At 36.0% G+C, this 25,698-nt stretch overlaps 3 non-coding genes across 3 annotated transcripts; all 3 read right to left on the bottom strand.

The window, feature by feature from the left end:
- Positions 1–24,252: 24,252 nt before the first annotated feature.
- LOC149842346 (small nucleolar RNA snoR135) lies at positions 24,253–24,387 on the bottom strand. The gene has a single exon (XR_016431276.1). It is a non-coding gene; the product is annotated as a small nucleolar RNA snoR135 (small nucleolar RNA).
- Positions 24,388–24,707: 320 nt separating this feature from the next.
- Positions 24,708–24,842, bottom strand: LOC149842345 (small nucleolar RNA snoR135). The gene has a single exon (XR_016431275.1). It is a non-coding gene; the product is annotated as a small nucleolar RNA snoR135 (small nucleolar RNA).
- Positions 24,843–24,902: 60 nt separating this feature from the next.
- LOC149842344 (small nucleolar RNA snoR135) lies at positions 24,903–25,041 on the bottom strand. Its single transcript, XR_016431277.1, has one exon. It is a non-coding gene; the product is annotated as a small nucleolar RNA snoR135 (small nucleolar RNA).
- Between the last annotated feature and the right edge of the window lie 657 nt (positions 25,042–25,698).

The raw sequence follows: 25,698 nt of genomic DNA, 5'->3' as shown, positions 1-25,698 counted from the left end.
TGTCCATCATTAATAATAAAATCCAATAAATAAATTCATTAATATATTAGAGTTTTGAGCAACAAATATACTCTTATTCCAGAATTTCAGAGGTTTGAGAAAGGTATGACTTGGTCCATGTTACAATCTCCCACCATCGCATATGAGTTCACTCACTTCCTGAAAAATATTAAAAATTTATGGGGTCACACAAAACATGTCTCAGTAGGGCAAAGCTACAGAAATCTAAAATTCATAAGCAGAGATTTCTTTAGACTTTCATATATTTAATAATTCGAATACAACAAGGTTAAACAAGTATTGCAAATATCTCAAGTAAGCATATAATTGCAAAAGTCAACACGTATCTATCATCCATTCAACTTAAATAAGAACCAATGCATGAACAGTTAAAAATGCATGTACTTACCAATACAGAAGTCCTTCATATGCATAAATCATTTCTTATCTTTGATTCTTTTTTCTTTTTCATATGATGCATGTTATGCTTATATAATGCACATACGTTTTTATACAAGGGTGACTTTGGTCTGGTCGGGCACATTTCACCAGTCTGGGTGAGGAACGACAAGAGCGAAAGAGACTCCCAACACCACCAACTTGATGCATCAGACTTTCACTCATAAGTTTCTTTCTCCTATGCTGCAGTCTATTGCACAGGGTTTATCCTATCTTCGTAGGTGAGGAGGAGCAACCTTCCATGCTCAAAACATATTTTCATGAAGCCATAAGTACCGCTTGCTCCCTCTTTGCAAGCTCATGCTTTAGTGTCATAGTTTTACTTATTTGCATTAATGTCTTACATGCAACACCATAACCGGATTCATGATAGATGATTTGGTTACTTTGAACCCAATGGATACAAATTTAGAATATTGCATTTAATAACCTACTCATACTTCTTACTTAGCAAACATATGCATATGTACATAATCAATATGATAAGCTTTCATAACTTTGCATGCATTCATACATTCACATAATCATCATGTCATATGCATACATGCATACATAAAGACAGCAACTACATGTAATTCATGATCATGCTTAAACAAGCAACATGTGTAACAATTTACTTTATATTGATCATGCCTTATGATATTCAATGTTCATTAACACACATATCATATAAATGGTTATAAATCAAGAATAATATGAATACATTCAGTTTGCCTACATATCAACTCAAATTTCAAGATAAACATTCATAATCATGCTACATAATGAAAAATACAATTAAGCATCTATACATGTCATATTATGCAAACTCGAATCTCTGTTAACCCATTTTTAGAAAACCCACCAAAAATTATAGAGACTGAATTGCAGCATCCCAATTTTATTGTGAATGCTCCTATGTCTTAGAAAAATAGTTTAAAAAATAGAACTAAAAAGTTTGTTATAATAAAATAAAAATATAACTAAACCCTGTTCAGAAAAAATATAAGACATTTATAGAATTTTTTTCTAGTTTGGGGAATTTCTCCAAAACTATAAATAAATCTTTTCACAAAACTCTTTTTACAAGGTCATATTATATATGTTATCATTCACCCAGATTTTTTTAAATTAATTTTGATCAGTCTTGGTTGGGTCCTTACAACCATCAAAATCGTGGGTTGGACAATCCTGCAGATAAGACAGAAAACTTGTGCTTTGTTGCAATGGATGTTTCAGTCTCAATACTAGTCCAAACAAAAAAAATAAGACTCTAAATTCAAGTCCTAGATATTTAGAACACTCAATATTTTTATTTTAGTTTATTGGCTTCGGTTTCATTGAGATATCAAATTTTTTTTTAACTAGTTGGGATAAAAAATGAGGACAGAAAAAACCAAAATTCAACAAGAAAGAAAAAGATCCAAGATAGAAATCCATACAATCATGAATTTTGATGCTCTAAATATGGTTACATCATTATATAATGCATACTTGATCAGATTCATGGTAATCTTGCTAAAACAATGACACACATTATTCAAGAATCACAAATCCATCAAGAAATATCTCAAGCATGTTTACATCTATGCAAGAATCATACAAAACTCTAAACAATCATGAAACATGAAATCTTTATGCAATGGCATGTTTAATCATGCTAAACATGAAATAATCTATTACATATGCTTAGAACATCTTTCATTAATAAGAACATCCAAAACCCCACATTTGGTGATTGGTTATTAAACCAGTCCCAAATTTGTAAAGAGTCCAACTCTGTCTGACTGATACAGATGATGTAAAACTTTTGTTATTTGGTGGTTAGAGCTAAATTTTTTTCAGTTTATAAAAAAATTTATCATCTTTCTAATGCCGCAAACCGTTCATAAAAACTCATCTGTATGAGAGAGTTACGAATATTTTGGTATAGACCTACACTTTTCTATTCCGACTATCATAGATTCATGCTTATTCTATGAACAGAGCCCAAAATTTTACAGTAGATACAAAATTTTTTTAGATTTCCAGTGCAACAAACCTCTCATTAAAACTTCTTCGAACAAGGGAGTTACAAGCGATTTACCAGTCGGGTGTTAGGCAGAAAATATAATACCAAAAAATTTTCTCAGAAACCCGAATTACAAAACATGTATTTTCTCATAAAAACAATCATAGAAATCATTCAAATTTTAACATAACATCAATATGAGCATAATATACTAACCCAAATCAAAATATCTATAAAAACAATTAAGTAGCATGGTATTTTGCAGTTTTTATGATTTTATTTTCTAAAGAAATCGGTTTTGAGAGAAAATGATTTTTAGAGGAGTTTTCTTTCTAAAACCCCTTCCAATCACATGAATAGATAACCCTAACCCAAAACCACATGTGGGAGGCATAGTTTAGGGTCTATGCTTATAAAAAATCAAAGGAATTCATACCCACGAATTTTAGATTATATGTAGAGTATAGAACTTTCTATCTTAATTGGGTTCTCAAACATAGATCGGCCTTTGTCACCCATCTTCAAACCTTATAGAAACTTTAATGGCTGTTGAAAAAGCTCCAAGAAGGAAAAAAATAGGAAAGAATAAGAATAGGAGAAATATGAAGAACTAACATTGTTAATCTTCCTCACGAGGGCCTCTATTTATAGATGGGCTTAGGTAAAAGTCTCATCACTAATATAAGAGGTTAATATCTATTAATTTTATTTATTAATAAAACAAGTAAATAAATTATGGGTTTTAAGTCATTAAATTTTGAAATTACTTAAGCTATAAAAAAAAAGTGAGAACTTCTTACCCTGGCTTCGGCTCTAATGACATGGTAACCTTTCGGGAGGCCTACAAACCCAAAGACTTATAAGAATTCGATATTTAAATAGTCGATTTGATAGTTCTTAAAACGTAGATCATTATGGTGGTCTTAGATTTAATCATACATATACGAATTGGCAATAAAGTTTAGTCGATGTCAAAAAATGTTAATTTTCAACCTATAATTAGGCATGAACTTCAGTCAATGATAAAATGCTCAAATCAATATCAATTTGGGTGTGTAAATAGTCGATTTTGTTGCCCTCAAAATGAGGAACGTCAAAGTCAACTTTAATTTAATAGATAAGTCACTTATCAGTCAAAATTTCTATCGAAACAATAATGACATTTTTTGGAGTGTCCGACCCTACGGGTCTAATCCAATGATATATAATTCAAAATATCCTGAGTTATATTCAATCTAATTTATCCCTAAATTGATTTAAATATTATGAATTATATCCAACTTAATTGTGTTTGATCCAAATATCATTAGTTAAATCCACTACCTAATTTAAGACCCAAATCCATATAAATTTTTTTATGATTAAATTTTAATTTCATGCCTAATTAAATAAAAATTAAATTCTTTACAAATTCAAATGTGAAATTAGATAAAATGACATTAAATAACTCTGAATTAGGCTTAAATATAAATAGATTTCATCTATAAAATTTTAATTTTTATGTATTTAAATTATTTGTTTTAAATATTTCTTAAGAAGTTAATTTAATTTTTTTAGAAATAATTTCTAAAAAAATGGAACTCAATAGGGTCGATGAGACCTTTGGGCATGTAGGGGTGTTTCTTACATTTATAAAATTTTGTCTAAGTCCTACATACTCTATAATCAACACAAACTATCATTATGTAGATTGTTTAATTTATTTTCAAAAACTGATGTTTTCTCATAAACAAACTTCAAAAGCAATCTCTACCAGGGTTGGCAGGATCAGTGTTGTTTTGAGTGTTTTATTTTATTTTTTTGTAAATTAGATTTCAAACTCAAGAAACTAAATTCAAATTTATTGAATTTATATTATATATATAGAGAGAGAAAAAAATTTATCATAAATTCGTCTGAAATCCAATTCGACTTTATTTTGGTGAAATTTACCAGCTATTTCATTAAATTCTGATCTTTTTCATAAATTTGATTCTGAATAAGAATTTAATAAAAATTAACTCAAATCAATTTTAAGTTTTCATACGATGTTTCTTATAATTCCTCTTAGGTTAATTTATATTTTTATACTTCTTTCTCATAAAAGTTATTATTTATTTATTAGAAATACCTTGAAGAATCACATGTATTACTTTTGAACTCAATTTAAAATTATATATTCAATTTTAACAAAAATATAATTTATTATATTTTTCAAACTTAAATTAACATTTGATTAAGTCTTAATTTAGATTTGAATCAAACTCAAATCTAATTATAATATTTAAGACGTATTTATTAAATCTAAATTCAAATCCAAACTCGATTAAAAAATTGAAACCCCGATTCAAAATAAATATACCATTGAAAATTTATTCTGAATCCTAATAAATGTTAAAATTATAAATTAATTCTCATCTTAATCTTAAATAATATTTTTAGCCTTAGTTCGATGTCATTTCTCGTAAAATATCAAAAATTTATAGGTTTTACAAAATCGATCCATATATACATATGTGTGTGTGTGTGTTTGTATTTCAGTTCAAATTTTTCCCTTTTTCTCACTAAAACCTCACATAAACTGGATTTAGACTATTTTTAGCCGTTTGAATCAAGAGAGGAACTCGTACCTTCCATCAAAGATGGAAAAAGACCGAAAAAGTATTCGTCGGATGATCGAAATGGAAAGGAATCCTCCTTTCCTTCTTCTCCTCCTCCTCCTCCTCCTTCTTCTTCTTCTTCTTTCCTTTTCTTTTCCTCTCTTGTTTTTTTTTTTCTCTTTCTTTCTTTTCCCTTCTTCCTTCTCTCTCTCCCTCTCTCTCTCTCTAGAAAATGAAATCTAGAGTGAGAGACGAGTTAGACCCTTTTATAAAAAAAATTGTCTTCTAGAGACAGGGTGATGTCCCTTCTAGACTATAGAGGATAGAGTTCTACAAAATGTAGAGCTCTAACTACTCTTATTTATTCTCTTATTTTATTTTATTTTATTTTATTTCTTTTACTATTTTACTTTAACCACATTTGGGTTCTTCTAGAGGATGACACCCCCCCCTAGAATCACTATATAATAGGTAAAGTTTTACAAATATAGAATTTTGTCATATCCAAAATAAATTTTTAGAAAGTTCCAGAGGTTGTCTTTCCTCTCTGGGCGTCTTTTTAACATAGAATTTCACTCAATTAACTTTTATATTGAATTTAAAACTTTATATTAGTTGGACTTGGATTTTTTAATCTAGATCTGGATTCAAGATCCAAATCTAAATCCAATATTCATATGGATCTCAACCTAGACTAGATCCTAATTAATATGGGTCTTAGACTCAGTCCAGATCTATATCAAATTGGATCATACAGATCGAATCAGATCTGATCTAATCCAATCCAGAACTAGTCATATTGAGGTGGGTCATTTTTGAAAATTTATGATTTTTGGGCCAACCGTAGCCCGAATTTAGAAAAACAAAATATCAATATTTTCAAAATTTTAAGACGCATCTAATGCTATATTACCTGAATTTTGCCTCTGAATTTTACTCAATTTTAAAGGTCAAAAATAAAAAGTTTTACTAAATCTTAATTGGCACGTTTAGGTCTTGTCAATGGGTCCTGCCAGCTGACACCACAAAAAATCGAGGATTTTATCAACTTTACCAAAACACACAGCCAAATGTTCTGAAATCTCATAATTTAACAAGAAGGAAAACATACGATATTACATCCCAATCCCCTTAAAAAAATTTCATCCACAAAATTAGAACGTACCGAATAAATATGGGTAGTGGTCATGCATATCGGCCTCGAGCTCCCAGGTGCACTCGTCTAGTCCATGATGTTGTCAATGCACCTTCATGAATGATATCATCCTACTATGCAGTGTCCTCTCCTGACGATCCATAAACTCCACAAGCCTCTCCTCGATTGTCAAGTCAGGTTGTACCTCAATCGCCTCGTAGCGGATCACATGTGAGAAGTCAGGCATGTACTTCTTCAATATTGAGACATGAAAGACATTGTAAATCTGGGAAAACTAAGGAGGAAGTGTCACACGATACGCGGACTCACCCACGCGCTCGAGGATCTTGAAAGGTGCAACATACCGAGGGCTCAACTTTTTCTTCTTTCTGAACTAGAACACACTCTTCGTAGGCGAGATCCGAATAAACATATGATCGCCCACGACAAAACTGAGTTTCTTATGTCACCGATCGGCATAGCTCTTCTATCTGCTCTACACTGCGACCAACCTCTGTCAGATCAACCACACCTAGTTAAAGTAGTATTGGATGGCCTCTGAAAACTTTACTGCTCTCACTCTAACCTCATCCCAGTACACCGAAGATCTGCATGGTTTGCCATACAAAGCTTCGTACGGAGCCATACCAATATTGGCATGGTAACTGTTGTTGTATGAGAACTCTGCAAGCTTTACATGCCTATCTCACTCCCCTACTCAGTCCTCAAACATCTATACTGTGCGCTCTGTTTTCCCATTAGTCTATGAGTAAAATGTCATGCTAAATTTCAATATGGTACCAAGGGCCTTCTGCAATTGGTGTCAGAATCGAAAATGTGAAGCGAGGGTCTCAATCTGACACGATCGAATATGGCACCCTATAAAGTCAGACAATCTCATCCACATAAAGATCTGCTAGACTCCAAGCTCTGATAGATCCTAATCGACAGAAAAATGGGCACTCTTCGTCAACCTATCCACTATCACCCAGATGGCATCATGTTGATGACGAGTCCTCGGCAACCTCATGATGAAGTCCATCGAGATGTCATCCCACTTTCACTCTAGAATGTCTAGTGGCTGAAAAAGTCTACCATGGCTCTGATACTCGATCTTCACCTATTGGCAGGTGAGGCACCGAGACACAAACTCTACAATATACTGCTTCATCCCATTTGGTCAATAAGTCTATTGAAGATCCTTGAACATCTTGGTAGAACCAGGCTGAACAAAATACCTTGACTTGTGTACCTCAATCATGAGCTCCTCTCATAGTGCCTTCGAAATCCACCATCTGTCTTCAAACATGATGGTCACATCCTCCTCATGGTGAAACTGCGCATCAGGTTTCTGGGTACTTACACACAACCTCTCGAACTCTGGATCAGCTGACTGAAGCTCCTCGATACAGTCTATGATCTCAGGTTGCGCCTGCATCCCAACACAAAGGATGCATCCGAAATCATGTGTAAATGGCTGTCATCTAACAAACTCTTTGTTCAAATCCCAACTGTGCCCTGATCAAACTGGCTCTCGTGACTGAAATTTTTCTGTTGAGCGCATATGCCATTATATTCACCTTACCAGGGTGGTAGGCGATAGAGAACTCATAGTCCTTCAGGAACTCTAACCATCTGCGTTGTCTTAAATTTATTTTATTCATTTAAAAAATTAACATGCTCATACAGTCATTCATTCATTCAAAACTGAACTTCCTTATCCATTACATTCATTTTATTCATTCAAAAAATTAACATGCTCATACAATTGCAATTGCTAACTAATCAACTATAATTGCTAACTGATCAATTGCAATTACTAATTATCCATTACTTTTCTATTCCACTCATACCATATAATCGAACTTTGAATTTTCAGACGTCTTATGTGAATACATAGGCTGGGATCCATATTGTTGGCCTTTTTTGTGATTATAAGCCGAGCGTACTGTATGTGTGACACCAAGATTGTATGCTATAGTTGAGCATAGGATGCTTTTTATGCATGACTTTTAACTGCTTATTTAACTTTGCAATCAATAATTTTTCTTCAGCTTTGCAAGCAATTAAGTAAATATTGGCACTAAATAACATCAATTCTATATCATTATCATCCAAAACATATATTCGGCTATCTATGTTTGGAGAATAACTATACTGAAGGCTTAGATGTTGTGAGTGTGGCCTCCCTCAAGTCAGTAATTTCAGTCTCCATATTGTAATAAACAAATTCAGAAATTTCTGCAATAATAACACAAGGAATATAGATAAACAGACGGGCAACAGAGACATAGGCAATTGAAAAATATTGTAAAAAATAAACAAAATAGCCTAATGATAATGCAAATAAAAAAAACTCAAACCATTAACAAAACAACCAAAAGAAATAAAGATTGTACTTTAATCAAGTTTATAATACAAGATACTTAACATATAATCACACATACACTCACACAAATAATTTAATCAAAGAAAAAATAGAATAGGCTATTAAACATGCAAAGATAACTAAAAAATCATGCAATTCTTTTATAAAATAACTAACTCATGCCAATGTTTCAAAAAAATAACTAATTCAAGCCACTATTTCAAAAAAATAACAGGTTCAGCCATTAAAGATGTGCCTTCCAAAAAAACTCATCGTTGATGATTTTCTGTCGATGAAGTGTCGTTGATGAATGAAGACTACAAAAATCCTAATTTATGTGAAAATGGATTTGGAGTACGACAATCAGTCTTTTATACAATAAAGGTCACATGCTAGTATGAAAAATCGCAAATAAGAAGGAAATCAGCATTGTTTTCATCTCTAATATTTGTGATGTATCTAAAAATCCACAAATTCCTCAAGAAATCTGCATATAACGAGCATATTCACAATGATATCATGTGCGAAGTTAGTACCTAATTTGCAGAGAGTGTGGACTTCATGAAAATTTATAACATATTATTTGCTCATATCCTCCTATATTTGTGGTTTTATGCAAACTTTGTGTTGTAGAAACTTTGCATATATAGTACTAAGTTCGCATAACTAAATCTATGAACTTATAGCAACTTAAAGAAACTTTGAAAATATCCTATAAAATTTGCATATATAGAACGAAATTTGCACAACCGATTATGTGAACTTCCTATAATTGAAACCTGCCGAAACTTCACAAATATTGCGCATGAGATTCATAATTTTTTTGAAGACTTAAATGTGAATCTCTCCTAATTTGTTTGTGAATGTCCCTACTAGCATCAAATATGATGCTTCGATATTTAAAATAACCCTTTGATAACAAAAAATGATGATTTGCATTTTAGAGTTTGTTTGTTTTTTAAGTGATAGTGAAGAAGATTTTGGAATAGCAAGGGGAGGATGACATGGCTTATATGGAAAAGATTTTGGAGAAGATATGAGGTGGAGATATTGATCTGGTGAATGATGTTGATGGTCTTCAGCAAAAGGAGAATGCTCCAGTTGTGGAGTGTAATACTTGTGAAGTTTCTACAGTTTCAGTTACTTGAAGTATGCATATTTGGCTTCATACAACTGAATGCAAATTTAGCAAAAGATTTGCAAGCTTCGATAGGTTTTAGTTCAATAGGAGGTTTGCAAATATAGTTATGCAAACTTCGTGAAGTACACAAAAAAATTTGTATGAATCTACCTTTAAGTGAGAGGGTGTGATACCCAGGGAGTGTGCCTATATATCGTGTGAACCTTAGGAGGTCTGATGTGCGAAGGTTAAAGTGGTCATTTTAACAACAAATATTTGTAGTTTTGAACATTGAATGGATATTAAAAAATTGTAAGGTTTTTTCAAAAAAATGGATCATTTTTGTCGTATAGTACAGCCATTTTCCGTTTTACAAGTTTGTGCCTTTTCCCATGAAAAGATTCTTTCTTTCAGGGAATGAAACAAACTGGCCCTAATGTCCCTAATTCCTAATTCCTAATTCCTAATTCCTAATTAGTTCTCTCTTGAACTGCGCCATCAGGGAGAACAAATCTTAATTCCTAAGATAAGCCTCATGAGCAACTTTTATTTTTTTGAAAAGCAATGAAAAAGATTGGGAATCGATCTTTTTCCTAAAAATGAGAAAGCACAATAGCTGGTCAAACCATTTCCGTGACCTAAGTTCTTAGCCTTTATCCAATTCATTCCCACTCTTTCCTCAATGTCATCAATGTCGTCGTACCCCCATCTTGAGATCTTATTGTTGCAAGTTGTTTTAATCATATCTGACTTTACAATCTATTTAGTGAATATCCACATTTGAATCACCATAATTTAACCTGTGTGCAGGATTGACTGACTACTCAAAAAACAATGTGTAAAAATGCCCTTAAAAGAATCGTTTTTTTTTATCAAAAAATGAGATTCAGGGGTCAATTTTTACGAAATTGGTCATGTCGAATCCATCTACAGCGTCATATTTGATTAAAACAACGATGAGATCTCATACAGTGACAGATATGACATAGGGAACGGGTAGAACCAAATCTGCCTTTATCATCAGCCTTTTAGCTAAAGTTTTTCTTTCATAAGGAACAGTGTTTCTTTTAACAAGGAACTTTTGATTACACGTAGGGTTTGTCATTGACATTTTATATCCACTGAAATTTGAGAGAGAGAGAGAGAGAGAGAGTCCTCGTGTAAACGAGTACACGACTAAACATGGTGAAAACTTCCTAGTAGTTGAGGTCTTTCTGATTGCAACGCACTTGACTACTTTTGAAAACTGAGAGAGAGATTCCTTGAAGGTGAAGTTTCCTAGTAGTTGGGTCTTTCTGATTGCAACCCACTTAGACTTAAAGAGCCAGCCAGAAGTTAATGATGCATTTATTTTGTTGCTTCCAGTTCTTCCTATTGTGGACACTACTACAAAGCTACTTGCAATCACTTGCTACATGTCACTATTCTCAAGGAAACAAGCAACCACACAACTTCGTGGCATGAGAAATATCATACTCTCAAAATAACTTCACGCATGACCTGCATTTTGATCTATTCTTCGACCATATGATTTAGAGTTGAAAAGGCCTAAAATTTCTTGCTTGACCAACATCATCAACTGCCACAAATTTTAAACTACTTTGTGTGTCATTGATAAACTCGTACCCTCCCTATATTGGGAGCTTACAGAGCTTGGCTACCATTTGGCTAAATGAAATTTAACCACTTTTAAGAAGAAAACCTGAAGGTTTCGCTCCCAAGGCCTTCTGGTGAGGAAAGTGGGGTTCTACAAGCCTTCACTACTTGTTTGGTTACAGCAAGACCTTGCTTACTTTTGAATGTGCTCCGGCTCAGATTGTTTACCTGCACTGGACAAAGCTCAGGCTTGTTCCCAAGCTAGCTAGAGTGCAAGCAGTGAGATTTGAACCATCAATATCGAGGTTGAGAACCACCTACTCTAACCAGTTGTACCACATTACTTTGATTACATATAGGATACTTCAAACATATATATTTTATCTATACGAGCTTACTCGAGCATCGATGAGTCGAATACCCTATAATTGTGCTCGACTCATTTAAACTAAATGACCTGCTCATGGCACGGCTTGCCAGTTACACGAACCAATTGTAGTGTGAGGGTTATGAAGTGAGCCGAGCCACGAGCTGCTCCATTAATTTACCAGCCCTATTGTGATAAGCATAAAGTTTGGTATCTCATGAAACTGAGTTTATAATCTAAATGTCTTTTTTGTTTTTTGATAAGCTTATAATCTCAATGTCTCCGCTAGCAGAAACAATGGAGTCCATCAACTTGGCACGCATGATGCCCAAAATAATGTCTTAACTTGAGCAGCTTGTCTATAATTTATGAAAAAGGAAGTATGAAACAATGAATAGAGCGTGGATGTGATCTTGTATGAAGTAGTTGGCTAGGATTGTCAAGCAGGAGACAAAGTTCTTAATCCTGCCCTCCCCTTGCTATTGGTTGGCACTAAGTTTGCTTGGCCTCTCTCAAAAAAAATTTGTTTGCTTGAGCAAATACCATTTATTAAAGAAGAAACAGTAGGCAAATATTATATCAAGATGTCGATGGATGGATGGATTTTCCTTGTAAATTTCTATGAAATAGCTTGTAGAAAGAGCCGAGCGAAAAACCAATGGGGGCTCCTCGTTGGTAGGAACTTCATGTGCTCGTCTCCTTGTGGTGGGACGTTGCAGATTCAAACCCCAATGATACGTCCAATAATAACTGGTTGGGGTCTGCCTAACCCCAGCTTGCCTTTTGAAAAAAAAAAAAGTCAAGCGAGAAGGAAAGGGGAAGAACACCTTTGAGCACATCCCTTCCCCACAATTAATTTATGTTTGATTGGACAGTTATTAGTTATTACGTGTTAAATTTTTTTTTTTTTTTAAAGCCCAGTCCTAGCTCATCCCTGATTTCATATGAAATAGATATTTATCCATTTTTGTAGCCCAGCCCAGAACTAGGGCCCTGACTGCAGCAAATAGTTTGATTTGTCCATATGAAATAGATTTTTATTAATAATTGTAGTCATTTTTTATTTTATCTCAAAAAAAAAAATACATTTTTTTTTGCTACACCCCTGTTTGCCCCCCCCCCCCACCACCACCACACACACATGAATCCTAGCTACGCCCCTGCACACGCCTTCCCTCTCTCTTTCCCTGCAACCGAACGGCCTATCCCTTTCTTCTCCCGCAGCAGAGTACAGCTGACGGAGCCGCCTCCATCTCCCGAAACCTTTGGTGAAAGACTGACGGAGCTCGTCGCCCTCCATCTCCCTCTCTTCCGCTAGGTAGCATCACCTCTTTCTCTCTGTTGGCAAGTTTGTGAATATGTGCCATTTTTAGTTTTTTTTCTTTTTTAGGTGTGATTCCTCTGAAGTTTGGCGAAGTTGTGAATCTGATTCTTTTGAATGGGAAAGAATAGAAGTTTTTCACCAAACGTTGGGCACCCTTGTAATCTGATTCTTCTGAATACAAAGGTTGTGAATCTGATTCTTTTGGCGAAGTTGTGAATCTAATTGATGTGTATAAGAAGATGTCAGGCTTACTAAACCACAATGTTTGGCTTTGTAGGAAATGACTTCCTGATAAATAGCTTAAAGGGCATGCAACTGCTTTCGGGCTCGATTTAGCTTGCGCATGTGGATGATGTATGCAGTATTCATATTAGTAACAGAGAAAGAATCAGTTTCTGAAAGATATATTTGTTGTGCTCACAATACAAGTGTTGTTGAGCTTGCAAATTTTGTTGAAACGATACCAATACAAGTGTTGTTGAGCTTGCAAATTTTGTCGAAACGATACCCAGAGTATTAAATCCCTACAGAGTAGGTGCTTGAATTGATCTGGTAACAGATAAGGTTTGCATATTTTTATCTTGGTCTGCACTTCAGTCATATAGGAGGATAATAAACTTGTCATTTATCAGTTACATATTAATGCAGAGGAAAAGCTCCTTTCAGTGGTTATATCATAATGACATCATGAATTTTTCCGTTATCATAGTATTAAGCTTGCAAAGTTATTTTCTTTTTTCAATTTCTCCTTTCTTTATGTTCTGTTGCTAATTTCATACATATAGAGATATTTCCAAAAAAAAAAGCACTATCAATTCATCAGCGGAATTAAGGAAATTTTTGCTGAGAAAGGCCCTCTGCTTATATGTATTCGAACTCAAAAAGCAGTTCTGTGATTACTTGGATATCTAATGTCTGATTTCACTAAGTTCGCGACTACGATGGTACTAACATCTTCAGGTTCTGGGTGATATGTTTGCATCCATACAATTTTCTAGATGGATTACTGATCTTTAATAAATATTTGTGGGTGCAGCTTTGTCGACTTTCCTGCAAAAGCCAAACTTAGCATCCTCAGAAGTTCGTTGGAGCAGCGTTCAGATTCAAGCATGGTATTGCAAATTTCTTTGATGAATCAATGGAAACATCTCAAGTCTGCTGGGTTGTTACAGAATTAGTGCTCTCTTTGGTTTGCTGATTCCCTCACCTGAAACAGTCGGTCTCTTTTGAAGAAGATATCCGCTAAAATAAATTCTTCTCTTTATAGAAGATATTTTCAGTTGGATCAGGATGTGGCATGTCCAAGTATTTCCAGGTCAACTCTTTGCAATCAGCGTAGAAGAAATCTGTTGAAGTTACTTAGTGTAACACCGGCTTTATGTTGGTTATCCAATATATATATATATATATATATATATATATATATATAAAGCTTTTCTTGTGCAATTACCTTGCCAAGTTTGGTGTAATACTGACTTTGTGTGTGTGTGATTGATTTGTACAAGCATTGAGTTTTTTTTTTTTATAATCCAAGGGAAAAAACCCCATCACCAATAGCACATTGGCAGGCCTCCTATTGGTAAAACTACTCGGCCTCTCCTGCCTATCAGGGAGTAGATCCGGCTTCAATCCTGTGGAAAGGGACGCCACCCATGGGTTTCAAACTTGTGATATCCTGTCAACTTGGTGATATTTATAAGTCGCCCTTACCACATGAGCAGAGCTGTTGTGGAGGCGTTTTTGGCAGATTTTTGCAAGTTTGATGCAGAGAAAGCCCCCTTAGGATTTCTCTAGCTGTAGATCAGTACGTGATCAAGATGGATTGGCCCAAACCTAGGCTTTCTTGGTCATGGTTTGGTGTGGCTCAGTCCAAACTCACACCAAGACCAAGTGAATCCAATCAATCAGCAAGCCCACCCCAAACTAGGAGATTGTTGCAGCGCAGTTGCACTAGGCACACAAAGAGCCCTGAATCAAGTGCTTATGCATGCAAAATTAAAATCGTGCTACTATGTCACATTGACACAGGCACAAACCGTGACTCGATAGGAGGGTGGGATTCAAGTTCTACAGGTTTTGGAAATAGGATAAAGGTACATAGATTTTTTATTCTTTCAATTGGTAGCCATTGCCCTTGTAGTTAACATAAGAGTTGTGCAAAAGACCACATGCCCTACAAAAAAATCTTCTATCAGCTCTTGCCATCTAGGCTATAGCATATGCTCTTCCTAGCATTCAACAATTCCAAAAGAAGAAGATGTGGTTGTGCTGTATCAGAATCACCCAAAGAAAGTTGATGCCATTTTTCTATCAATTCCAAAACATTAAGTACAGCAAACACAGTTTAAGTAACAGACCAGGATGACCAAAACGAATTTTTACAGATTTGTGGGTCAAACTACCAGTAATAGTTCCAAAACGTGAACATTTCCCAGAAATTTAATAAAGAAATAAAAAATAAAAACCCAAAATGACAATGCTACAATTGAGAGCATACATAATAGACTTGGAAACGCAAGAAAGCACAAGTTTTTCTTCTATTTTGCACAAGGTCCCACATGCATATGCAAGAACATGCTGAGGTCTCAAACTTTTGTGGGGTCTGCTGTACTGTCCATAGATTCAGTTCCATGTAGGGGTCTGAGATTCTAACCGGCTCAGATCTACAGAAGCTCCATCAATAGATCCTTCTCTGTGCAGTTCCATTGCAGGGGCCTGTGATTCTAGTTTGATCGTATCTATAGCAGTTTCTTCCATCGTAAGAGACAATGTTGGCCTATGCCTCTTGCTGCAAGTCGATTTGTAGATCCGTGATAGAGCCAGAACTACGTACCTCATAAATGGTAGCTTCCTTGGTGAAAGGTTCATGCATTTGTATGCAATCATTGCCATGCCATTCAACTCTTCGAGATCATAATCACTGTCAAGTCGAGGATCAACAATTCCCTCCCAACCACCTTTTCCTCTAGAATTTAACGCAGCCTGTGCATGGAAAAAATCATCATCAAGAAATTACACAAACAGTTGATTAAGACTATCACCAGCGATCACAAATTCAACTAATTGAACCACAAAGCAATTGCAATATACTCCAGGATGCTTCTGACAGAGAAGAAATGAAGAATTCAAGTAAAATATAAGATAACTAAAATAATGCAGCTAGGATGAGTGATTTTTACCAATAGCATGTGGAATTTGTTGCATCAGAATCTCCATACAAGGTGATGGAGTGGCTCAAATATGTCAGTAAGCACAAGTCAGATCAACATGTAATTAGCAGCTCGAAAACATACATAACAGGAAAAGATACAGTACTCGACCAAGAAATGTGTTGCATGGCATCTGTAAAACTCAATCAGAAAACTGGAATAGATATGTTCTAAAACTCAACAACAGATCTGTAATAATAAATTGGTTGTAAACTGAAAAAGAGTACGCCACCTTCCCAAAGCAAACACAAAAAGCACTCCTCGGGCTCAGTCTGTGCTTGCATCATATTTGATTTTGAAATGTCTGTCTCTACCCAACTGGTGCGATGTACCTGATTTCATCCTCAAACCCATCTCTGTAGCTAGGCCATGTTTGCGCCAATTTATGGAGAATAGGGTACAAGGGTGCCCAACATTTGGTGAAAAACTTACTCTTTCTCATTCAAAAGAATCAGATTCACAATTTCGCCAAACTTCAGAGGAATCACACCCCCAAAAAACAACTAAAAATGGCACATGTTCACAAAGTTGGCAAGGGAGAGAAAGAGAGGTGATGCTACCTGGCGGAAGAGAGGGAGATGGAGGGCGATGAGCTCCGTCAGTTTTTCACAAACGTTTCGGGAGATGGAGGCGGCTCAGTCAGCTGTACTCTGCTGCGGAAGAAGAGAGAGAGAGGCGGTTCGGTTGCAGGGGGGAAGAGAGAGGGGGAGGGAAGGCGTCCCGGTCGGGCCGCGGAAGAAGAGAGGTAGAGGGAGAGGGTTGCAGGGGGAGAGAGAGAGAGGGGGAATGGGTCGGAGATTGGGTAGGGTTTTGGGCCTTGCTATCTTTTATTGGACTTTATAAATAGGGAAGACTCTAGCCGACCGATTGCACATGCAATGGGACGGTTAGAATGTATAGGATATCATGATGATTCTCCGTTCTCTTTCCCTCTTTCTCATGTACAGAAAGAACCGGTTCCTCTCGATCGAGATCGATGGATGCCAGTTTGATCAGCATAATTGTCTGCCAGCTATTACTTCTTATTTCTCCAGGCTGTATTTGACTGACGTAGGCGTTGGGGGGCTCATCGACGATATGGGTTATAAGCGGTTGGCGGCAAACCAATATGTTCCTCTGCAGGCTAGATTCACCGAAGCTGAGATTTCTGATGCTATTAGCAGCCTATCAGGATGGAATGCCCCAGGCATTGATGGTTTTCACGTAGACTTCTTTAAAGCTTTTTGGCCAATTGTTAAAGTTGACCTGCTCCAGTTGTTCGATGAGTTCTATCGTAATGCCAGGTTGCCTAAACCATACCATGTGGCAGTCATTTCTTTGATTCCTAAAAGGCAAGGGTGTCAGACATATCCAACTTCAGGCCGATTTCGGTGATGGGCGCTCTGTATCGCATTATATCTAAGGTGTTGGCTAACCGGTTGCGCGCTGTCATCGATCAACTTGTCTCTCCGAATCAGGGGGCTTTTATTCCAGGTTGAAGTGTGCAAGGGTCATTTATTTGTGCAACTGAACTTCTTCATTCTTTACAGTCGACTGGAGCATCGTACTTCTTGTTAAAATTGGATTTTCACAAGGCTTATGATAGTCTGACATGGGATTTTCTGTTTGAATCTCTAACAAATATCGGGTTCGACAACCGGTTTATTGCATGGATTAAGGAGATGGTCATGAAATCAGTGTCGTCGGTGTGCATCAACGGACTGAGAGGGGAAAAATTCAAGTTGGGTAGAGACGTGCAACAGGGTTGTCCCCTCGCCCACATCATCTTTAATATCGCGGCAGAGGGTTTACCTATTCTCATGAAAAGGGCAGAACAAACAGGATTCTTGAATTCGTTGGGCATTCCTGGTTTTGTTGGTCACACAATTCAATATGCAGATGATACTTTAATATTTGGTCATGCGAATGTTAATCAAATGTCTAGGTTGTGCTTCATTATTAAAATATTCGCAGCAATTTTTGGCCTTCGCCTGAACGAGAGTAAGTGCGCTCTGGTCTTACTCAATGCTGACCCTCTCCTCCAATCGGCTGCTGCAAGGATCTTCAACTGCCCGATATCCGACCTTCCTGTTAATTTCTTGGGTCTATCATTGCACTCACTGCGGCCGTCGAGAACTTCGTCTTGGACGTCTACTATAGAGCGGGTGCAAGAGAGATTGCAGTCTTGGAAGGCCCAATTATTATCTTTTGCGGGACGATTGACGCTCATTCGCCATGTTTTGTCCAGATTACCAGATTTTCGTATGAGCATGTCCATTATACCGACGACAGTAGAACGAACGATTAACCGTTTGCTTTCGCACTTTCTTTGGTCTGGGAATGCGTCTCACAAAAAGTACCCGCTTGTTTCTTGGCAGCAGATCGTTCTCCTGAGGCAGCGAGGCGGCTTGGAGACTCCGGCTCTGAGAAAGAGGAGCATCGTTTTAGTCTTGAAGTGGGCTTGGGTCGCTTCCACATCTCCATCTTCTTGGGCTACGTTTGTTAGGGAAAAATATGATAGTTTACCTGACTCCCTTCTTTCGACGCCCAGTTCAGTGTGCCATTCATCCCTCTGGTTGGAGTGGCGGAAAACACTTCGCTGCTTCAGTGACATGGATCTTAGGCCTGGCCATGGCCGCTCGTGGCTTCACTGGGCCATGGCGAGCGGAGATAGGTTCTCCATTAAGCAAGTTTACTATTCCTTGTTGTCATTCGGGATGGATTGGTTTTCCATTGATTGTATATGGGGTAAGGGGCCCGCTCCAAGGGCAAAAGCGTTGGCGTGGTTAGTGGCTCTGAATCGTGTTCAAACCCAGATGAATGTTAGGAAACGAGGGCTTCAATTTCCAAGCATGTGTGTTCTTTGCGAGAAGGTGGTAGAGGACACGACTCACCTATTTTGGTTTTGCCCGGTAGTTTTAGACCTATTCTTTCAAACTTGGGGTGCATCGCCGGTTCAAACACGTTCGAGTTCTGTTATTCGGGACCTCTTGTTTGGTCCCATGAGTTTACGAAACAAAAAAAAGGGAGATTATTGTGGTGGGTATGGTTGTTTTCAGCATGGTGGGTGATATGGACTGAAAGAAACGATATCTTTTTCAGGGGCATCAAATTCAATTTTGGAAGGCTATGTCAGCGGGTTATGTTTGATGTGTATCTGACTCTTAAATTACATAGTAGAGACGCGGGTTTGGATCTACTTGTACTCTGAACTGTGCACAGTCACCATCTAGATGGTGGTTGTCTTACTCTTATGTTCCTCTCTCATCCAATATTCGGTTGGATGTATTTTGGTAATGTTGAATGATAAATGTTCTCTCTCTCTCTCTCTCTCTCTCTCTCTCTCTCTCTCTCTATATATATATATATATATATATATATATATATATATATATATATATATAGGAGGAATGTGTTCCTTAGTCGGGCCCTTTAAAAATTGTAGTTTTAGGTATTTTTGGAACCTGTTTTTTGGTTTGCTAGAATCTAATCTGACTTGTATAAAGGCTTTTTTAGTAATCCAAAATTAATGACGATGAAGGTATCAGTTTTTTTCAGCTCATAAAAATATATCTAAAAATAAATATGATCCAAGAGTAGATTTCCACTAAATCGAGCATGCTAAACACATCTAAGAAATGGGGCCTAACATGTTCAGGTCTCATATATATATATATATATATATATATATATATATATATATATATATATATATATATATATATATATATATATATATATATATATATATATATATATATAAGTAATGTGTTCCTTAGGCCTCCTTCTTTGTTAAGTCTCGTTAGGCCCCTTTAAACGGATTGTTGTAAGTATTTTTTCTCACGTCTAACATTATAGATGTGATTTATAGGTTTTTATTGTGGTAACCAACTTTTGGATCGTCAGAATTTGATCTATACAGGTTTTTTTGTTGATCCAAAATCAATGACTATGAAGGTACCAGTTTTCCTAGATCATAAAATGATGTTTTTTCATCAAAACTACTTGTGTTGAGAATTGACTCCCTCCTTTCAAACCTTTCATTTACTCTTAATTTTGTCTTATTAATTTTCTTATACTGATTTGAAGAAATTTCTTGTCTTTGCAGGGGCTCAAAACATATCACAGATTTCCTTTATTCAGTTGCCTTGTTCCATAAGTGTTGATGCAGCCATGGATCCAGAGCCGTTCCAATTAGAGCAAGTGATAAGAAAAAGAAGAAAAGCAAAGGGTGGCGGAATTAGGATCCAAGATCCAATTGAAACCATGGTATTTTAGAATGTTGGTCTTATCTAAGATTCAGTGTACTATTAGGTTTATATATTCTTGTTTATAAATACTAGTTATGGGGATTTGGTGAGTTAGTGAATGGGATGAACTATGGTATTTTATGGTATTTTCTTGAACTTATGCCGTAGCTATATCTTATTTTAAATTATTCCTGATGTTTGTATCATAGCCTGCATAGTAGTAATTGGTATAGGTAGATCTGTCTATAGATCTGGTCACGGGTTTACAGCTGATCGGTTCTATGCAAATCAAATAGATGCTATAGAACACTCAATTAAGTGTGATTAGTTTTATGGGATTCTAAACCAAAGGATGTACTTGTAGGGTTATAAATGGGTGGGATACAGGAAGAGGAATTTGCAAAATTTGGCTCTCGGATCTAAACCGACCCGAGTCCCCAATGTACTTTGGGTTCCAAAACATGATCCGTTTGCTTCCCTTATGTACTTGAAAATAGATAAAAGTCATGATACTGTACAGTGGTACACTTTGTATGGTCGCGCCTTATGTTGGATCTAAAAGCACTGATGTGTTTAGCGTGGTATATTAATTTACTAGGTTAATTGGTTAGTCATAACCAAAGTACCAAAGTATTCGATCGTCAAGATGCTGAAAGATTTATCTTTTAAGAAAATTGATGTTAAAAGATCTGTAGTTCAAATTCATCAAGAAATGAATGCGTCAAACTTGAGCCAAAACAATGTGGGGTCATGTTTAATACATGAAAACTTTTGCTTTTGAAGATCAAATCTACGTAGATCAAGAGCATACTATCACAAGTTACGATGTATAAAAACATCACAATTTAAGATGAAGTGGCAAGCAACCAAAGGCACTCTTAACTTAAAAGATTTCTACCAATGTGGGACGCCCTCATGTGTTACATTAACAAGTACACAAATCTAATAAATAAACTACAAAGAGTGCTTTAATGGTGTCCCAAATGTACATAAATATTACATCACTAATTCATTACCACTGCTCATTGCAGATATAAAACATTACACATGCCACAAGTGAAATTACGGTATTTTGGTTAGGTAGATTCAAATTCACAACCAGATAAGTTTAGTTGAATCTCAATGTGATTTGAACTCATGATTTCAAATCACATAACTACAGAGTAAGACCGCTTTTCCCTCAACCAGTATAAGAATGAATAGCCCACAACATCTTTTCAGACGTGCCATAGATAGCCATGGACAGAATGATCAGTTGGTGTGGTCACGCCTTCTTTATTCAGCCAGTCGATGACAACCAAAAAATGCTCAGCTGAACAAATGTTTTGCATCAAATGGGCAGTTCCTCAAGAATGCTAGATGTCTTAGTCTTGTTTTTTCTGATAGAGTTGGATGCTAGGAGGAATCACCAAAGAGATCGAGTCCTTGGATTTCTGGTTTTCTTGTTAGTACAAAGCCTGGTGAGGTGTGGTTGGCATCCAATGATGAGGCACAGATGCCTGTGGCAGAAAGCATGTTCTAAAAGGTCGTTCATGGCACTTCTGGTAACCATAAACAAAACAGCTCCTGGTGAAAAATGCTGGATCAAATGGGCGTGAACATCAAACTATGAAGCTAAGAGTGCAAAAATCAAGCAAAAGTTTGTAAAACAAGTTTTGGCATAGTTCGACCATATTATTCATAGTTGCTCAGCACAATCTGCAATGCTCTTTTATGATGCACCAAAATGCACGATAATATGCTTGCAAGTTTTACAGTTCAATAAATCACTTCATACAAGGGAAGTCGGCAATGTTGTGAAAAGAGTTGAGGCAATAAGAAGCAATCATGCGTTTGTAAAACAACAAGAAAAGTTTTTGGCATAGAATAAATGTCAAGAGTTCGACCAAGTTATTCATAGTTGCTCAGCACAATCTGCAATGCTCTTTTCTGATGCACCAAAATGTGTGACAATATGCTTAAGTTTTACAGTACAAGGAAGCACTTCATACAAGGGAAGTCGGCAATGATGTGAAAAGAGTTGAGCATGGAGAAGAGCTCCACAAAATATGAAGTGAGGCATAAGACTCGAGGCTCATTGCAGAAGCCTCAAAAACACATTTTTAAAAACTTAAATATATAACTTAAAATATCTAAAAATACAAATAAATAAAACAAATGTTGCCTTGATGAAGCAACAAGCAATAAAAAATCTCAAATAAATACCAAAAGATATGAAAATAATATGTAAAAATAATATTAATGAAGTAACTTGATCTAACTAAGTAAAAAACAAATAAAATATGTGCATCGAAAGAAAATTTAAGTAACAAAATAATAACCAAATTCCTCAACATCATCATATAATGCATATCAACATTAACAACCAAAAGTTAATGTAGCTGCTTTCTTTCTTAAAAGTATGATTTTCTGAACTTAAATATCATATAAGAAAGAAAGTAGGTATAAAATACACACAAGTGCAATTTTGATGTGTAAATACAACAAATTTTAACTTTTAATATGTAAATAAATATAACTTGTGTCAGAAGTACCAACACTTTTACATTTCTTTTGCAGACATAATAGGTCAGTGGCAAGAAGAGGAAACAAATGCACAAATTGAAAACAACTAAACACTTACACTAGAAAAGGAATAAGAAAAAGGTGTATATTAAAAAAGGAAAGGAAAATCAAAAAACAGAAACTTGCATCAACAGATTCTAACATCCTAGTCTCAAGGGTTATCTTAAAAAAAAGAAAGAAAAAGAAAATTAAAGTAGAAGCATATATGCATGCATACAAGGGATTACTCACAAGAAAAGAATAGAACATAAATAAGATTCTTGAAAACTATCCTCAGATTACACAACCGATCCATAATCAATTCCCAGAAAAAAGAAGGGAAGAAGAAGTGAAGAAGAAAATTGAGGGAATAAGGAGGAAGGAGGATTGTGTTATGAGGCATTTGGCTTCTTTGAGGTGCGCCTCACAGAGGGGAGTAAGCCCCAAGGCCTATGAGGTGCATGCCTCGGCCCCTTTACGCTTTAGGGCTGCACATCAACATCAAGGCAGCAAGACCCTCGCCTTGAGGCATGCTTCTAATAACATTGGAAGCCGGTGTCCACAATTAACATAAGGTAAACTAAAACAGTAACCTAGGTGTGGGTATTGGAAGATCATTTCACGCAGAAAGTGAAGTCCTCGGAAGCTCTTTTCATAAACACATTCCTTCATTCTCCTATAACACATCTATATAATAATACTAAAGTCTGTTGTATGTTCTGTTCAATCATAAATATAACATCAATAATTTTGTAGTTAAAGTGAAGTGAATCCATTTGAACAGGGATAGTACTTACCAATGCATACAATAAAACTCAAGCAGGTCTGTATCACATTAATCACATGGTAATTGAGGAACTCTTTTACGCCTAGTATTAAGGCTAGTCTCTATCACATTCCAGCATAATAATTGATGAACTCTTTGATGCCTAATACTACATACAACATCACAGATCTTGCGGATATGCAAGCCATTTGAACAGGGTAGCAAACACAGTCAGATCTCTATCGCATTAACAATATGGCAATTGATGAACTCTTGCATGCCTAATACTAAAACACAGGCAGGTCTCCATCACATTCCTGAATGATCATTGATGAACTCTTTGATGATATAACAGCAGATCTTGCTACTATCCTACAAGCATGTGCTTTCAGTCGAAGAGCTAAATTTGTAAACAATCCTTCTACCAAATTAAGCTAAAATTTTCTCTTTTTCTTTCATCTATGTAAACTATGCTCACAAAATTCAGAAAATACTTAGTTGACAAAGGCATAGATCTATCATTTTCTTACTTTCTTTTAGACAAAATAAATAAATATTCTGCAAAATTATGTGGGGGAGGTGATTGTCTACATTTGAATTAGCTTAAAAGTTGACTGCCCACCTCCCCGTTTATATCGCAGGAAATTCTTTCAGCAAAGATGCATGGTTTGCATAATACTGATACACACAATACCTGCTTGTTTTTGTTTACTTAAAAGCACTACAAAATTAAAACATTATGCATAGAAGGGAATTCGTGCAGGTATAGGGGAGGTGATTATCATCACATTTCAATGGCATTAAAAGTTGATTGCACACATTCTATCCTACAAGCATGTGCTTTCAGTCGAAAAGCTAAATTTGTAAACAATCCTTCTACCAAATTAAGCCAAAATTTTCTCTTTTTCTTTCATCTATGTAAACTATGCTCACAAAATTCAGAAAATACTTAGTTGACAAAGGCATAGATCTATCATTTTCTTACTTTCTTTTAGACAAAATAAATAAATATTCTGCAAAATTATGTGGGGGAGGTGATTGTCTACATTTGAATTAGCTTAAAAGTTGACTGCCCACCTCCCCGTTTATATCGCAGGAAATTCTTTCAGCAAAGATGCATGGTTTGCATAATACTGATACACACAATACCTGCTTGCTTTTGTTTACTTAAAAGCACTACAAAATTAAAACATTATGCATAGAAGGGAATTCGTGCAGGTATAGGGGAGGTGATTATCATCACATTTCAATGGCATTAAAAGTTGATTGCACACCTTCCCGTTTCAATGTTGCAGGCCATTCTTTCGGCATCAATGCATGGTTTACATAATGCCGATACACACAGAACCTGCTTATTTTTGTTAAGAGGAGCCATTTTAAGTCAACATGCAAAGCATACAAGGAAACCCATGAAGCCATTTGTCACATTAATCAGATGATGGAAACATTTGAACTTTGTAAATAGGATAAACAGAACATTGTGGCTTTTCCACATTCCTTCACCTGCTTCTCTTCTGCAGTTTGAAGAACTATTCTCAAACTACAAGATGGAGGCGATGGGGGAAATACCCACAAGTTGTGATGCAAAGTTTTGCGGATCCGAGGGTAACCCATTACCTCAAATATGAAGGAACACTTGGTAGTGGCAAGGAATGATAGATTCTGGGAAGAAGCATCGATACCATCAAAGGATTCGATTGCTTGCTTCCCTTTTCTTTCCTCTCCTTGATTTGTAGCTCTCAGTATTTCTGAAGGGACTGATCATTGAACTGTGGTGTGATGGATTTATATTGCGGCGTGGTCCTATCGCCTGAAGGGATTTTAGAGCCAAGGTCCTTTTAGGGCTCCAAACGGGTCGGGTTCATGTGGAGCAAGGTCCAGTTCCAACCCGGATTGGCAAAATATAGGAGTTTACCCATTCCAATACGAATCGGATAATATAGAACCCGGGTCCTGAGACTCATGAAACGGTTAGCTAAACAGGTCGGATTCAAAGGGTCCGAATATCAGAT

Source organism: Nuphar pumila, chromosome 3 (genome assembly GCF_984573655.1).
Source record: "Nuphar pumila chromosome 3, dmNupPumi1.hap1.1, whole genome shotgun sequence".
Taxonomy (NCBI): domain Eukaryota; kingdom Viridiplantae; phylum Streptophyta; class Magnoliopsida; order Nymphaeales; family Nymphaeaceae; genus Nuphar; species Nuphar pumila.
This window is presented reverse-complemented; position numbering and strand designations above follow the sequence as displayed.